The sequence below is a fragment of the Gossypium arboreum genome, chromosome 3 (assembly GCF_025698485.1).
Source record: "Gossypium arboreum isolate Shixiya-1 chromosome 3, ASM2569848v2, whole genome shotgun sequence".
In the NCBI taxonomy this organism is placed as follows: domain Eukaryota; kingdom Viridiplantae; phylum Streptophyta; class Magnoliopsida; order Malvales; family Malvaceae; genus Gossypium; species Gossypium arboreum.
In genome coordinates, this window is record NC_069072.1 from 52,084,247 (window position 1) to 52,101,587 (window position 17,341).

General features: G+C 33.9%; 1 long non-coding RNA gene and 1 pseudogene across 2 annotated transcripts; both read left to right on the forward strand.

The window, feature by feature from the left end:
* Positions 1–1,955: 1,955 nt before the first annotated feature.
* LOC108465539 (sphinganine C4-monooxygenase 2-like) lies at positions 1,956–6,308 on the forward strand (annotated as a pseudogene).
* A 6,151-nt stretch (positions 6,309–12,459) lies between these two features.
* Positions 12,460–14,682, forward strand: LOC128290634 (uncharacterized). Of its 2 annotated transcripts, XR_008280414.1 has the most exons (3): positions 12,460–12,604; positions 12,712–12,889; positions 14,454–14,682. It is a non-coding gene; the product is annotated as an uncharacterized LOC128290634 (long non-coding RNA). The 2 variants fall into 2 exon arrangements; XR_008280413.1 differs by having other exon boundaries at positions 12,460–12,889.
* The last annotated feature ends 2,659 nt before the right edge of the window (positions 14,683–17,341 follow it).

Below are 17,341 nucleotides of genomic sequence, written 5' to 3' on the forward strand. Positions count from 1 at the left end.
ACCTAAATTCGTACATTAAATAATATTAAAATAATTTAAACTAATTAGAGTTCGACTGGGGACAGATAATAAGAGTTTAATTGGAAGAAGAAAATCGAGAAAATTACATGACATATCGCTACATCGGATGACAGTCTTCTTATGATGATTTGAATTTTTTTGTTACTTGTTTAGAATTTTTTTATCATAATAATAATTTTATATTTATTAATATATTTTTAAAAATATAAATTGCGTAATTTTTAATTAAAATTTATATTACCAAATATGATATGGGGAATTACGATGTAATTACACTATGTCAACTAAGCACATTTAGGAAATTACAATTGTGACAGCCCAAAATTGACCCTAGTCGGAAGGTGGTCTCGGGACCACAAAAACTGAGGCATAAAAATAATTAAAAATTTATTTTGATGCCTATAATATGTGTGTGCTCATGTATGACATTTTATGATGATTGATTTAGTGTTATAAGGGTGAATTCCACAAGAAAGGACTTAGTAATGAACTTTGAAAGTATGATAAGGAAATGTGTGATGACTAATTAAAGCATGCATGCAAAATAATGGACTTGCATGTCAAATTCCCCTTTTATAGGTGGTGGCGGCCATGACAAGGAAGGATGGGCTAAACATGTCATGAAACATGTTTTGTTGGTGCATTAGGGTGAAATAATAAACAAAGGTGTATGGGTGATAAAAAAATGAAAAAAAATGTGTGTGAGTGTGGTAATCCCCCCATTGCCGTGAGTTGTAGAGAAGGAAAGAAAAAATTTTGTTCATCCTTTCTTTGAGCCAAAACTAAGGAAGAAGGAGGATTTTTGCTTCATGCTTGGTTTGGAAGAGATCTAGAAGGAGATTTGGCTAAGTTTGCATCAAGATTAAGGTATGTATGAGGTTGTGTTAGGAGTTTCATGCATGTTTTGGTTGCTAACTTGATGTGCATGTTAGCCATGGCTCAAATCTTTGTTAAGCCATGGAAATGGTATTTGGCCAAAGTTGTTATGGTGATAAAGCCATTGCATGCTAAGTGTGAAGCTTGATGATGATGCATGCAATGATGGATTGTCTCTTGTTGAGTAAGATTTTGAGCTTTCTTTTGTTTTGTCATGATTGAAGTTGAAAAGGAGCATGATTGTCATATTCGCCATGATGCATTCATGAGCATGGTTCATGCTTCTTGCATGTTAGTTAAAATTTGTGTTTTGGATGGCTATGGACACCTTGAAATTGGCCATGCTCATATATGTATATATATGTTTGCACATGATGTTTTGGTTATGAAGGAAGTGATGAATAAGTTTGTTTAAAGAAGAAGATGTTGAAGAATAATTGTGAAATTGTAAGCACATTCTGCCTAGCACACATATGAGTGCTTGATGCTATATTGTAAGTTTTGAGCTACAATATGCAAAGCATTAACTAGTAAAATGCATGCTGTTTTTGTGTGGTATTAAGTGCATAATTGGCCTCAACATGGACAAGTATATTCGGCCTTGGGTAGCCTATTGAAGGCCTTAGCTTTTCCTTGATGCTCGAATAAATTGTATTGAATTGCTTGATATAGTATAAAATGTGCATGACCATTGTGTATTCAAGCTAAAGGGTGGCCATATGACCATTTAAATTCCTTGTCATATTCGCCATAAGCTAGCACAATGAGGTTTTGATAAATTGAATTTGTTTGAATTAGCTCAAGAGCTAAGAGGGCCACAATTGGACAAGGGGAAGGAAAAAGTAATCGAATAGCCGTAAAAGCCGTTCGACAACATCCGAGGTAAGTCCTCAAGAAGTGACCTTACTTGAATTATGTGGAATGAAATATGGATGTATCGATTATTGATTTATGTGTGTATGAGTATTGAATGATACCCGGCTAAGTCCCGAAGGCGATTATGTTAGTGATTATAATTGTGTTTGAGCCTTAGTAACGAAAATAAATATGTATGTCCAATGATTATTGATGTATGTGTGCATGAGAAATTGAATGATATCCGGGCTAAGCCGAAGACAATTATGCTGGAAATTATAACCGGGTTAAGACCAAGGCAATTGTGCTAGTGGCTACATCCGGGCTAAGACCGAAGGCATTCGTGCGAGTCATTCTATCCGGGCTAAGACCGAAGGCATTTGTGCAAATCGTGATATCCGGGTTAAGTCCGTAGGCCTTGGTGCGGGTTACCATAACCGGGCTATGTCCCAAGGCGATTGATCGAGTAGCGACATCCGGTTAAACTCGAAGGTATGTGATTTGAAAATTTTAAGCTTGCTGGAAAATTTCAGCTAATGCACTTGTGAAATTTCCCAATGACAAGGTAAGTGCGGTGTGTGCTTTATGCGCTAGGAGTAGGCGTGTGAATATCCGCTCCTATGATGGAACGAGTTATCGGCCTTAATGAAGCCGTTATTTGTGTATGAACATAAGAGTTGGGATGGTGAAGTAAGTATGATTATGTGAATGTGCATTAATGAAATGATGCATTTAACTATGTGAATGTATTGCTGTAATTAGAGTTGATTATATTCCTTGAGACTTACTAAGCATAAAAATGCTTACTCACCGCTTTGGCTCTCGGTTTTCTAGATTTCGCCGATAGCAATCGGATTCGGGATCGTTGAAGTCGAAGTCATCCACACTATCAAGCCCCCATTTTGGTATAAATTCTTGGTTGAACTTGAAATGGCATGTATAGGACTACCCTTGTTGGTTTAAATATGTTATGATGTATATGTGTACGGCCATGCGAAAATGGCTCGTAATAGTGAAGTATCAACTTAAACTATTTGCGGTTTGTATATATATATATGGTGTCATGATGTGACTATGAATTGGAAATGGGAATGTTGGTCACATGATCAGCCATTGGCATGGTTAAAATGATCATATGTGGACCTATGTAAGGCAAGACTAGTTGGTTCATGGAGACTACAAAATAGGTAAGACCTACCTCAAAACAGATGCTGCCAGCTGCAGTAACATGAATGTGAAAAATCACCAAAATTTGTAGGAATGGTATTAAATAGTGAATCAGCTATGTAAATGAACATTGATGAGTCTATTTTCATATGGAAGAAACGAAATGGTCATAGGAGTTACATGTTAAGAGATATTAAAGCTATTGTGAGACAGGGCCAGAACGGTTTCTGGGTTCCCTGTCGAAACTTTAAAATTTACTATAAATTATCCAGAAAGAATTAGGAGACATACCTTATATTTAAAAATTCCATTTTGAGTCTAGTTTCATTAGAAACAAACGGCACCAGCATTAAAGCTCTGTACAGAGAGATATTCAAGTTATACCGCGAAGGTCAGAGCAGTCGATCCCTGTAACATGGGTGACTTTAACTAATAAACTGTACCAATTGGCCCGACCAAAATTCTAGAAATAAATCCATGGATGGATATATGAGTCTAAATTCAGGAAAATTTACGAAACCAGTTTCGAGTTTTGAAACTCGAGATATGATTTTAAGGCGACAGTGACGCAGTTTTTCCAGCCTGACTAGAAATGTCCAATGGATGGGCAAAACAAGTGAACTTGGCTTGCTAACCCTCGTGTCCGACACGGCGATGGTCTCGGGTTCGGGGTGTTACAACAATTCTCTATAATTACGAATTTAATTATTACCCTAATAATTATATTTTCATTCAATTACTCTATGCTATCTAAATAAACTTAAAGTCAATTTGATAAATTCTCAATTTATTAAAATTTTATAATTAATTTAATAATTTTTATTTATTAAAATATATTTTATTATCAATTAAATTTTAATTCATTTGACATTAACATTATTACTAATATAAAAAACATAAATTCAAATATGTTGAAGAGTGCTTATTTTTATTTTTATTTTTGAATTGCTTATCTTTTATTTAGAATTTAGAAAATGGTCAGAGAGAATTTGAGGTATTATATAAAAAATTGCAATCAGTTATTAAAATTTTATGTCCTATTTCTTTGCAATCGTACTGCATTTATTTCGTTAGTAAGAATCCAATAAATAAGGTAGGCGCGCGGAGCCGTGGAGGTAATAAGAAATTAATGAACATAATAGGATAATATCTCATTAATAAACAAAACCAAATATATATATAGTGAGCTATTTTTATAATAACACTTCTAAATAATATTCAAGTTTTTAGTAGAATGAATTTTATAAATCATATTATATAAAATTAGAAGTAAAATTATAATTGTTTCATATAAAAAGCCTATTAATTATAATGCATTAAATAAAAATAATTTTAATTAAAATATTGTCTTAATAAAATATTTAAATTTCACATGAGAAAAAATCTACTAATTATATTTTATTAAATCAATATAATCTTTAATTAGTGAAATTAAATATATCAATTCAATAAATTATTTAGTTCCTTAATTTTTACTATGAATTTGAAATATTATAAACTTATAAATTAATTACTTGAATTTAATAACTCATAATAAATTAATTAATTTAATTTGATAACTCATATATGTTTTTTGAAAGGTAGATACCTTTCGCTAATTGATTGAACTTGTTAAATTTATACACCCCATAATTAAACATGAGCAAAAGATTACATAATCATATTCTTCTATAAATTGCCTCTAGCATTATCCTCGATTATGACTTCTTGAATCTCTATAGGGGATCTTCGATCATGCGCAAACCTTCAACATTGGAGAGAACTATTTTTGCTAATGCATCTACAATCTTACTTTTTTATCATAATTTTCTCTTTCTTTCTTTGATGAAACTTTACCATATAAATTATATGGTAAGTTTACAATAATTATCTTTATAATAAATAGAATTTTGAGGAGATAAATAGAGGATTGAGTATAAATTTTTTATCATTTCGTAAATTTGTTTCCCATTAGTGAAGCAAATAAAAGAAGAACCATGTATAAGGTTTGGGAAACAAGTAGAGTAAAGAAGCCTAAAATAAAAGTTATTTCAACACTTGTTGTTCAAAATAGAAATTTAATGTATAATTATAATAATATTATGTAAGAAAATTTGTAGCAAGTGAAGAAGCCGCATTTAATTGTGTTTGACATTGAATTCAAAGGCCATCTCATAATCCATCTGTTTCGTAATTATAAGTTGATGAGTGGCAGTTCCAATGCCATTAATTTCCTTGCTGTTTCTTCTTCTTCTTCCTCCCATTTGTGTAGTACAAAGATGGCTTTGGCAATATCTGATGAATTGCTGGCAACTTTTGTTCCGATCGTTGTTTATTGGATTTATTCAGCTTTCTACATGTCTTTTGGGTCCTTCGACAACTACAGATTGCATTCAAAGAATTTGGTGTCCAAAGCAAATGTCATAAAAAATGTCCTTTTCCAGCAAACCATTCAGTCTACTCTTGCCATCGTTTTGTACAGGGTACAGTTTATGACCAAGTTTTTCTTTTTCTTTCTCCTTTTATGATAATAACTTTGTGGCTTGTTTTCTTATTAATTTTTAAACTTAATGATGCTGCTATTTATTTAGTAATAAATCTGCAATATATTTTGCTTAAAGATATGGTTTGAAAAAATGTTATCAATAAAAGAGTATACATGTGTCTTTCCTTTTTGAAAGTGAGGTGACTGTTGACTTTTAATATGTAGGTGATAGGAAATGAAGGTGGAGGTGCTTCCAAAAGCCAATCAAATTCCATAACAGTTATGGCAGGACAATTTATAATAGTAATGTTTGTATTGGATACATGGCAATATTTTATGCATAGATACTTCCACCACAACAAGTTCTTATACCGACACTTCCATTCTCATCACCACAAACTTGTGGTTCCCTACGCATTTGGAGCGATATACAATCACCCATTGGAGGCGTTTGTCTTTGACATAATTGGTGGTGCCTTGTCGTATTCAATCTCTGGCATGTCTCCAAGAACTTCCATGTATTTCTTCAGCTTTGCCACCATTAAATCAGTGGATGACCATTGCGGGGTATGGCTTCCTGGAAACTTGTTCCACATCTTCTTTAACAACAATTCGGCTTACCATGATGTTCATCATTATTTATATGGAGGCAAATAAAATTTCTCTCAACCATTCTTCGTCATGTGGGATAGAATTATGGGAACATACATGCCTTATTCTCTTGAAAAGAGAGCCGAAGGAGGTTTTGAAGCTAAAACCTATTAAAAGAGCAAAATGATGATATACACTTGCTAGTAATGTAATTGGGAGCACCCTTTGTTTATTCTTCTTTTTCCACTCCAAATGATTGTATGTGATATGTGCATTCTTATATTTCCTAAAAGAATCAAAATCTGCCTTACTATTGATACTGTCTAAAAGTTAATTTGTATTTGAGATGGGAGAGGGAAGTATACAAGAGAGGTTTGCAATCTGCAGAATTTGTAGGTCTGGTTTTTCTTTTTTAAAGTACAGATAAGAAATTTATTTAAAAAAGACCTCAAAGAGGTTATAACGTAAACATATGTTAAAAGGTGGCTTTCATGTAAACCATTTAGATCGAGCCATGCAAGCTGCAGCTGCTGAACATGCTGCTGTTTTGTTGTTTAATTGATGTTTTGCTACTTAGTTACATTTGAACTAAGTATGTAATGTATTTGGTGTAATTCGATGCTGATGGATTTGGTAAATCAGCTTAATCAAGTGTGCAAAAAATGTTTTATTAGTTTCAAGACATGCTAGTGGAGTTAGGTGTGTTTAGGTGACATCTTTTCTATTTTTTCAGACAAGTTAATCACTTGTTTTATATGTAATGTTTTGTTTTCATCAATGTATGAATCTTTTAACAAGTTTCTCTTCTTGTTTTGGTTCTAGTAAAGCAGTCTATTCTTGTTTCTTCAAGCCCGATTTTCTTGTTTGCATAGCAAATCACTGAAGCTTCAAGCTCAAGACTCTGGTGTATCTTCATAATCTATTTCTCAACTCCTACAATTGGTATCAAGAGCCAACTTCTTAGAAGACCTTTCTCTTTTCTATTTTCAAAAACATCATGTCTTCATCTAGTCTCTCTAGCTCCCCCACCAGTGTTGAATGGTGAAAGCTACCATATTTGAGTAGTAAAAATGAAGACCTACCTGCAAGCATTTGACTTGTGGGAGGTTGTCAATGCTGATATTGAACCACCACCCTTTAGAGCTAACCCCACGATAGCTCATATTAGGCAACACTTTGATGATAGAGCCAATAGGTACAAGGTAATATCCTGCTTCCAAAATAGTGTGTTAGACTTGATTTTCACAAGGACCATGGTCTGTGAGACTCCAAAGCAAGCTTGGGACAAGCTCAAAGAAGAGTTTCAAGGCAATAAAAAAACAAGACATCAACAACTCATCAACTTCAAAAGGGATTTTGAAAACTTGAAGATGAAGGAGTCAGAGACAATTAAGCAATATTCAGATAGGATTATGGCTGTTGTGAACAATATCAGGCTTTTTGGGGGCCAATTCAGTGAAAGCAGAATAGCGGAGGAGCTTTTCTCAACCTTACCTAAAAGATATGAAGCCAAAATCTCTTCCTTTGAAGACTCAAGAGATCTGTCAAGAATCTTTTTGGCTAAGATGATTAACGCTCTTTATGCTCAGGAACAAAGGAGAGCTAGTAGATAGGATGAGCATCAAGAAGGTGCATTTTAAGACAAGAGCAAACCAACATCGAGCTCCTTTGGCTACAAAGGGAAGAAAACTTGGTTAGACAAGCCTAAAAGGGATGGAGCAAGAAGAAGATATCCACTTGGCTCTCATTGTAAAAGGATTAGCCATCCAAAAGCATTTGCTGGTATAGATCTGATGTGCAATGTAAGGTTTGTAAGCAGCGATCAACAGCTTAAAATAGAAGCTCAAGTGGCAGAATAGAGTAATGCTCAGGAAGAGAAGTAATTATTGCTTCTTGTTCTGTAATTAGAAGAAAAAGGAAAAAATTATGGCTAATTGATAGTGGCTGGACCAACCTATGACACTTGATTCTGCTATCTTCAAGAGCATAGACAAAAGTTTCAAATCGAGAGTAAAAGTGGGCAATGGTCAATACATTAAAGCAAAATGGAAGAGAGATGTGCTGATTGACACTCCTTTAGGTACCAAACTTGTTTCCAATGTTCTCTTAGTACCTGAAATTGATAGAAATTACCAAGTATTGTACAATTACTTGAAAAAGGATTTTTCGTTGTGTTCAAAGGCGAAGAGTGCCTGATCAGTGATCCAAGTGGATCTAATCTCATGTCAATAGCAATGACTGATAGAAGCTTTGTTGTTGATTGGAGTAAGGGGTTTGTTAGTGCCTACACAATTACTTTAGATGAGTCCAAATTGTGGCACAAAAGGTTGGATCATGTTAACTACAAGTCACTACTTTAGTTATCAAAGTAAGATTTAGTTGAAAACTTCATAAAAGTAGTTGAACAACAAAATATTTGTGAAGTGTGTCAGCTAGGAAAACAAGCTAGACTGTCATTTCTAGCAAACAAGGCCTAGAGAGCCTCTGAAAAGTTGCAACTAGTCCATACTGATGTGTGTAGCCTTATGAAGACTCAATCTTTGAATGGCAGTAGGTACTTCATTCTCTTCATTGATAACTACTCAAGATTTTATTGGGTTTATTTTCTAAAGCTCAAGTCAGAAGTAGCCTCAGTGTTTTGGAAGTTCAAGCCAACAGATGAAACTCAATTAGATTGCAAGCTTAGGGTATTAAGGTCAGATAATAGGTCAGAGTACATCTCTAATGTGTTTCAAAGGTTTTGTAAAGAATCAAGGATTGGACACCAGCTCACCAACACCTACACACCTCAGAAAAATGGTGTCAGTGAGAGAAAGAATTGAACCCTGATGGATATGGCTAGATGCCTAATGTTTGAAAGTAGTTTCCTTAGAAGTTTCTGCGCTGAAACAGAATCTTCAAAATAGACTACCAACCAAAGCCTTGTTAGAAAAAACTCCATTTGAAGCCTGGTTTGGATTCAAACCATTAGTAGCTCATCTAAAGGTTTTTGGTTGCATCTGTTATGCACATGTTCCTACTGTTAAAAGGGACAAATTGGCAAAGAAGGCTCAACCTAGCATCCTTGTAGGCTATAGCAGTGTTAAAAAGGGCTATAGAATCTTGATCCTACAAATTACAAGGTATTTGTAAGCAAAGATCTGGTATTTGATGAGATGTCAACCTAGAATTAAGACAAAGGTGAGTAAGAACATGCTGCTGAAGATTTAGTGACAGGGCAAAATGATGTTGATCAGTGTGATCAAAAGCTGGACATTGATCATGTACCAGTTCAGGGAACCAGAGTAATCAGTGAAGTATATGAGAGGGCTGATGTAGCTGCTATTAAACAAGCTCGTTTTGAAAAAATCTCAAGCACAAGAAGGCTGGAGGTAAGCTATGCTTGATAAAATGAGCATGATACATAAAAATCAGACTTGGGATCTAGTTGTAAGACCAGTTCACTAAAAGGTCATAGGAGTAGAATGGGTGTTTCGAGCTAAACACAATGCTAATGGAAGTTTGTACAAGCTAAAGGCAAGGTTAGTTGTGAAGGGATTTAGTCAGAAGTATGGGATTAATTACTTTGAAATATTTGCCCCTGTGGTAAAAATTGATACCATTAGACTTTTGGTGGCATTGGTTGCTTAAAGGCAGTGCAAAATACATCAGCTCGATGTAAAATCTACTTTCTTCAATGGTTTTCTTGAAACAACTAGAGGGTATGGCTTAAAATAGGCACCAAGGGCCTAGTATGACAGAATTAATAGCTACCTGTCAAGCTTGGGGTTCGAGAGAAGCATTAGTGAACCAACACTGTATGTGAAGAAGGAAGGTGATGAAACATTACTCATAGTCTCCTTGTATATGGATGATTTGTTAGTGATTGTTGGAAATGATGTTATGCTGACAGATTTCAAAGACAAAATGAAGAGTATGTTTGAGATGTCTGATTTGGGTGAAATGTCTTATTTCCTTGGCATGGAGGTATCTTAGACTCAGCAAGGGATTTTCATAAGCCAAAAGGCATTTGCCTTAAAAATTCTGATAAGATTTTCCTTGCAAAATTGCAAAGCAACCAGTACTCCAGTTGTTGTTGGAGAAAAACTGTCTAGCCAAGGTGATTTCGAAAAAGTTAATGAATCAACTTATAGGAGCCTAGTGGGATGTTTACTTTACTTAACAACCACAAGGCCAAACATAATGTTTACAGTCAGTCTCCTATCCATGTTTATGCACTGCTACAATGTAAATCATTTTCAAGCTACTAAAATAGTTCAAAGGTACATCAAAGGGACTTTGAGTTTTGGTGTTATGTTCACCAAGGTTGACAGCATGAAGCTCCTTGGATTTGTTGATAGTGATTGGGTAGGATCAATTGATGACATCAAAAGTACTTCAGGGTATCTGTTTACCCTTGGATCATCTGTTTTTTGTTGGAGTTCAAAAAAACAGTCCATTGTTGCTCAATCAACAGCTGGAGCTGAATATGTTGCAGTAGTTGTAGCTGTTAATCAAGCAATCTGGTTGAGAAAGCTCATGGCAGATATGAACTTACACCAAAGAGAAGCAACAGAGATCAATTGTGACAATCAATCTGTTGTTGTAATTGGAAATAATCCAATATTTCTTGACAAAACAAAGCATTTCAAGGTTAAGCTTCATATTGTTAGAGAAGTAAAACAATCTCAAGAAATTAAACTTGTTCATTGCAGTACTGAAGACCAATTGGCTGACATCTTGACAAAGCCTCTTGGTATACCAAGGTTTGAAAATCTAAGAGCAAGATTAGGAGCTTGCAGCATGGAAGACTAGGAGGAATATTAAAAGGTGACTTTAATGCAAACCATTTAGATCAAGCTATGCAAGTTGTAGCTGCTAAATATGCTATTATTTTGTTATTTAACTGATGTTTTTCTCGTTAGTTACATTTGAACTAAGTATGTAATGTATTTGGTGTAATTTGGTGCTGATAGATTTGATAAATCAACTTAACCAAGTGTGCAAGAAATGTTTTTATTAGTTTCAAGACATGCTAGTGGAGTTAGGTGTGTTTAGGTGACATCTTTTGTAATTTTTCAGACAAGTTAATCACTTGTTTTATATGTAACGTTTTGTTTTCATCAATGTATGAATCTTTCGACAAATTTCTCTTCTTGTTTTGGTTTTAGATAAGCAATCTGTTCTTGTTTCTTCAAACTCGGTTTTCTTGTTTGCATAGCAAGTCATTGAAGCTTCAAGCTCAAGACTCTGCTGTATCTTCATAATCAGTTTCTCAACTCCTATAACATTTCAAACCCCAAAAGACATAGCTAATTAAAAAACAACAACCCAATCAATAATTGCAAGATCCAAAGTACACAACACCATAATCAAAGAGAACATATCCCAAGCAAATAATGTCATAGCACTCTATAAACATTCACCAAATACCAATACCAAAATCAACACACATACACACCAACAAAACAAAAGAGGAGCAATTAGCAACGTGCTCATTCCTGATATAAAATCTTAACAATGATGCAACGAGGAATCACACCATCATTATCATAACCAAATCACATGTGACAAATACAAAAAATTGACTCAAAGCTGAAAAAAGCAATGTTACTTGGAACGTGAATCGTATTAATACGAGGAATGAAAATTGGAACGAAAATCAAGGAACACAATTCGAAAGTAGTAATCTTTTAGATTCATTTAATAGGTACAAAATACAATTACTTGAACTATAAAACGTTTTTGGATGATATATATAATTCAACTTAACTAAAAATATAATTAATTGGATAAAAAATATAAACTATATAAAACTAACATTTATCTTTTTATATATAAAAACATTAAAAGAAAATAAAAGCTCAAACGATTGATATATATACACATTTACTAGTTTTTTAGTCAATGCGATCCACGGATTGCTCATATGTTTTATAAAATTATTATTATTCAAATAACAATTAAAAGTATTTAATAGTTACAATCACAAAAATTGCTTTAAACTGTGTAATTCATTTAAATTAGCTTTATTATTACCTAGCATTAAGAAAAATAAACTCATTAACAACAAAATGCTATATCTAAATGCTCTACCAATAATAGCAAAACTAATTGGGTGCCCTATTATCTCTAGTCCAAGAAATAAATAAAATTAGACAGAGTGAGTAGAGATAATTTAATTTTTAAAGGAAAATAAAGTCAAAATGATTAAGAACTTGTGACTTCCTATATTACTTGTGAAAAAATACGTATGCAAATTTAAAAAAAAAAGTATTTTTGGTTTTAAAATAAATTATGTATGGTAAGTCGATATTTATAGTTGATACAAACTAGAATTAGTAATAAAATCAATATTTATCATGTAAGTTATTACTTTTCTTTTAAAATATAAAGTACATTGATGAATTTCTTTTTATCATGGTTTAAATATATTTTATTTCCATTTAAAAATAATTGTTAATACTATAGATTATTATCAAATTTATTTTTATTAATATATGCATAATTGCATTTAAATATTTTCATTGTTAAAATGCCCGATTGCAACTGAGGTTTGGCAGTGGGCCAGGATGCGGCATGGGCAGTCAACGATGGAACTGCTCATTGACGCGCTTTTTCAATCTCTTGTTCCTAGATGGCCTAGCTATGGTCTTACTATTTTATGGACTATCTGGTTTTATCGCAATATTTTTCTTTGGCAGAATGTATCAGCGGCTGCTATAAGCATACTACGATTTGTTGATTTGTTTTTGCAGAGCTGGCAGCAGGCTGGACGAGTTTTCGAGGTAGTGCAGGCCTTCTCGGAGCGACTGATGGTGAGCAGTATTGCTTGGCTTCAGCCACTGACGAGGTTTCTAAACTGCAACGTGGATGCGGCCTGATTTGAGGATAAGGTGGCCACTATTTCCGTAGCTGTCTTGCGGGATTCGAACGGTATGGTAATAAGGTGTTATTCATGCTAAGTTAATTATGTTAATGGATCCTAGTTTTGCAGAAGCGATTGCAATCCGTGAGGCATTGTTTAGGTTAAGTACTACACAGGTTGATTACGTGTTGATAGAATCAATTCCCTTGTTACTATTTTGGCTTTGTCTCGCCCAATGATGAATGCACTATAGCAAATTAAGCTTTTAACGGTGTTTTTAGTGACGTTTGAATAAAAAACGCTGCAAAGGTTAAACTTTTAATGGCGTTTGTATTGAAAAACGCTACAAATATAAACCATGAGTAGTGCCAACCAAAAAACGCCGCAATAAGTTGTTTTATAGTGGTGTTTGTGGAAATAATGCTACAAATAGTACATATATAACGACGTTTTATGCTACACGTCGCAAAGGTACACCGAATGGGAGCAGCGTTAGTGGCATTTTTGCCATAAACGCTGCAAAAGGTAAAGAAATAGTGGCAATTTTTCCCTAAATACCGCTAAAGGTATAACAACAATAGAAGCATTTTTCCCACAAATGCCGCGAAAGGTAAAACAATAGCGCTGTTTTTGCATAAATGCCGCAAAAGGTTAAAAATGATAGCGACATTTTTCTCATAAACGTCGCTAAAGGTAAAGCAATAGCGGCGTTTTTCCCATAAACACCGCGAATATTTTTAAATTTTTATTGAAACGGCGTCGTTCTGATAGTTGACCCCCAACCCTTATTCCCCAAAATTATTTTCCCCAAATCCTTAACTTAGTTGTTTCTTTCCCATCCGTTTGCTTTTGGTCGTTTGTCTAGTCATCCGTCTGTTGTATCACCGACGATAGTGCATTTGCTATCAATCTCCATCTCCTTAGTCAACATTGCTCCGTCCATCGCTGCTCGATCCATTCGAGTTTCAATAGATAAAGTTAGTTCTTTTAACACCTATTAATTTTAACTCTATAATTTAATTGAAAAATATTAGCAATCTCCATGTATCCTTGATTTCCTACTATGCTGGACGTCGGTTTAGTAGCTATTTTTTGTGTTTTTGGGTCATTGTTTTAGTGTTGTTTGGAGTCGATTGTGTTGCTGCTTTAGCGTTTGTTAGTAGTTGATTCTTTGTTGTTTGGGTGTTGGTGTATGCTGCTGTTTTGTTGTATGACTGATTAGTGTTAGATCTTTTAGACGTAAACATAACCTGGTTAGTTGGCATTTTATGTGGTGATTTGCTTTATAATTTATGTTTGAGATTTGGACTATGATTTGCTGATTTTATTTTACTTGTTATTTAATCATAATTAGCATTTCCTTTGTGAGATTTTTTATTTGATTAGCAAAGCTTCCATGAATTTTGGATGAGTTTCCCCTCAATTAAACCTGCATTTTCAACCTATAATGAAGATTTTTATTAGTGTTTCTAGTCTATCTTAGTTTCATATAAAGATTGTGTCTGTATTTGGGAAAGAGACACAGAGGCAGAGACTTAAAGACAAATCAAAGAGATTTTTATTTATTTTCATTGCTGTGATAGAGAATTGGATATATAGTTTGGGAAAGAGACAATGAAATTGTATTTACAGCATGGATGAATTGGAGAGAGAGAGAGAGAATCGAGAGGGGAGGAAGAAGAGGCCAAGAGAAAAGAGCCAAGGCAAAAAGATCTGGAACCAATGCTGGTGCCTTTTTCTTTAATTACTTTTGTAATTTGCAGATAGTTTTCAACTTTGTTGTTTTTGTTGTTGTTTATGAATTTCAAACACTTCCATTGGTTTTAGCTTCAGTTAAATACAAAGTGAGCTGAACTTGTGATGAGGCAGAGTTTGGTTTTTCTTGACCATCTTCCTAGATAGTTTGCTACACTAATTATGTACATTGTCTTTTTATTAAGGATGAAGAAAAGAACTGAAGTGAGGCACAACTGTTTGGGGTGAAAAAGCCAAAAAACATAGATTTTTGAGGATTCTTTTCTTACAAAAGAGTTAATAGCTTGGAAGAAAAATGTAAACTAATATGTCATTTCAACACTGCTAGAACCAACCTATCTTTGGTATCTGAAGTGCAAACTCAAAGCAAGCTAATTAATGCAAGCTTTTGATTTAAATAAGGAAAAATAAAAGAATTCTGATAAATGGAATTCTATATGAAAAAATTAATGAGAAATTAAAAATAGTAGCATTGAATGCCAACACTCTTCATAATTTTTAATGCATTTTTTGAATATAATAAATACCATACAGGTTGGCTGCTCTTTTGCAAAATCTTTAAAAGGTCAATTTTGGGATTCAATCCATATATGTTAATTTCATATAAGTTGGTTCCTATCATTATTTAGTTCTAATAATTTTAGTTCATGTGTTAACCATATCTAGAGGTTTGGAAATTGAAACCTGGTTATTAGATCTTTGTAACGCCCCGTACCCGAGACCGTTGCCGGAGTCGAACACGAAGTGTTAACGGACTTAATTCATTTACTTACACAGTTCATTTTAAAATTTCCAGTCAAGCTGGCTAACTGCATCACAGTTACTTTAAAAATCATATCTCGAGTTCCAAAACTCAAAAACAGATTCCGTAAATTTTTTCTAAAACTAGACTCATATGTCCATTTACTAATTTTTTTCTATAATTTTTGGTCAAGCCAATTAGTACAGTTTATTAGTTAAAATCTCCGCTGTTTTAGGGTTTGACTACTCTGACCTTCATGCATTATGACTTAGATATCTCCCTGTACAGAGCTTCAATACTTATGACGCTTGTTTCTAATGAAACTAGACTCAAATATGAATCTATACATATAAAATATGACTTCTAATTGTCTCTGGTTAATTTATGGTAAATTTTCAAAATCAGAACAGGGGATCCAGAAAAAGCTCTGGCCCTGTTTCATGAAAACTTAAACATCTCATAAAATACGGCTCATATGGTCGTTTCGTTTCTTTCATATGAAAATAGACTCATCAAGATTTGATTACATAATTTATTCAATATTTAATTCCATTCCTACTATTTTTAGTGATTTTTCCAACTTACGTCACTGCTGCTGTCTGCATCTATTTTAAGGTAAATTTTACCTATTTCATAATTTTCCATGAATCGAATAGCAAATTGACATACATTATTATCAAGGGTAATCCCGATTAGCCATGACGTACGTAGCACCAATAGGACCATGATTGGCCATTCCAATGGCTGGTCATTACCAAACATTTCCACACCACTTAATAACCATATCACAAGACCATAATGTTATACTTCAAAATATCGAGCCATTTTCGCATGGCTATCTGAATACACATTACCAAAGGGTACTTAATTAACAACAAGGGTCAGCCCTATACATGCCATTTTCAAAATTGAACTAAAAGAGTACCAAAAAGTGGCTTAGATAGTGTGGATGACTTGACTTTGACACTCCCGAGTCCGATGGTGACGAACAAAATCTATAAAGCAGAGAATTAAAATGTGAGTAAGCATTTTAATGCTTAGTAAGTTCAAGTAATGAAATTATTTACGACTAAAGTATAGCGTTCATATGACTAAATGAATAGTTGCATATCGCATATTCCCAAAATCATACTTACTTCACACCTCAACGGTATATTCATACGAGGATCAAACCTAACTAAAGGCGGAAGTTGTTAATTAATAGAGCGCATACTATCTAAAAAGAAATTAACTTTTCCGATGCATATACGAAACATACCTTATCGTTTGGATTTTATGAGCGTATTAATTGAAATTATTACAGCAAGATCGCTCATTTCCAAACCCAAGTACCTTCGGATTTAGCGGATATAGCAACTCGCACAAATGCCTTGGTCTTAGCCGGATATAGTCAATAGCACAAAAGCCTTGGGACTTAGCCGGATATAGTCACTAGCACAAATGCCTTCGGGACTTAGCCCGGATATAGTCAATAGCACAAATGCCTTCGGGACTTAGCCCGGATATCATTCGAATAATCATGCACATATATCAATAAATCATGACACATCCATATTTCATTTTCATTACTAAAGCTCAAACACAAGACACTTATCAAACCTTACCAATTTCGGGTCAATAGCCACATACAAAGAGCATGATTTTGATTGGCTTTATAACATGATCTCTATACACATTCGGCTACCCGTCATAGGTATAAACTAATCACCTCAATATATCATTCAAGTAGAACATTATATCACTGTTTATTTGTTATGCTTATATGTCATGACTTAATCAAATCATAAACTAAGTTTCATTACTCGAAGACTTACCTCGGACGTTGTCGAACGACTTCAACGGCTATTCAATTACTTTTTCCTTTCCCCTATCCAACGTTGATCCTCTAAGCTCTTGAGCTAAATCAAACAATTTACCTCCCAATCAAACACAATCATACGGCATTCATATACATTTTAGAACCAATTTATTTGAATCAATTACCACTTAAGTCTATCACCATCTCGCTTTCAAATTTGTGCAC